The sequence below is a fragment of the Dama dama genome, chromosome 16, assembly GCF_033118175.1.
Source record: "Dama dama isolate Ldn47 chromosome 16, ASM3311817v1, whole genome shotgun sequence".
Classification (NCBI taxonomy): Eukaryota; Metazoa; Chordata; class Mammalia; order Artiodactyla; family Cervidae; genus Dama; species Dama dama.
Window position 1 is genome coordinate 3,970,436 of NC_083696.1, and position 1,210 is coordinate 3,971,645.

Genomic DNA, 1,210 nt, shown 5'->3' on the forward strand with positions numbered 1-1,210 from the left:
TAGCAGGAGGGACAGGGGGCATTTCTGAAAATAAGGAACAGAGAAATACAAGGAGCCAGAAGAACTGAAGAGATGTGAGGAGGATGGCTTAGGGAAGGCTTCCTAAGAAGATGACCTCAAAGCTGAAATTCATGTGGGGATCAGCTATGAGGAGGGGAGGAGATGAGAGTTTCCCGGAAGAAGTATCATGTGCAGATGCTCAGAAGTGTAAGGGGACGTGCTGACTTCAGTCTCTGAGAGCAGTCCATTGTGAAGGGGAGGGAAAGCTGATAGTAAGTTGGCCAGAAAAGTAGACAAAGGATAGACCTCAAGGGAGTTGGGGAACCGAGTAGACAGGCTGTTGTGAAAGTTGCTGGTGGCTGCGGGAAAGGAGGGCACTTTCTCAAGCTTTAATACATGAATAAACCCACTGAGGCATGCAGATTCTGATTGCAGAAATCTGGGACGGAGCCTGAAATTCTGCCCTTCTCACAAGCTCCCAGGCGATGCACAAAGTGTGGTCCACAGACCGCACTTGAGGGAGAAAGCCTAGACGGTGCTATCTGACTCGGTGTCCCCTGAGCGCATGTGGCTGCAGAGCAACCGAAACACCGTCTGTTCAAACTGAGATGTAACTGGGGTGTAAAGCCGGCACCGATTCTGAAAGCTTTGATAGAAAAAAAAAAAGTTAAAATGACCTCTTATTAATGTTTTTATTTATGTTTTGCATGTTGAAATGATAAAACTTTGACATAATGGGTTAAATAGAGTGTCATTAAGATGAATTTTGCTTGCTTTTACCTTTTGAATGTGGCTAGAAAAATGTAAGCTACAGATGTTGATTACATGGTAACCTCTTTGGGCTAGACAGGTTAATTTAAATAAAAATAATTCCTAAATTTGATGCTACCTGTTTCGTTTCCTTCTCTAAATACGGGTCCTAGGAGATTTCGGATCACCCTCATGGCTTGCGTTCTATTTCTGCTGGTCTCTACTGCTCTGGGCCTGGTTTTCCAAAGCCCCGTGCTGGTTACAGTTCATATATTGATGCAGATGATTCATATATTCACACAAATGTGAAGCGAGCAAGGATTCTCCTCTGCTTGCCTCTCTGATCTCTGAGGAATTACCCTAATTCTAGTTTCCTAAGGAATTTCAATCTCCAGACAGCTCTGGTGGCAGCCCAGCAACTCGGGCCTTCTCTTAAGTGGTGTACCTCCCCTCTTCTCTG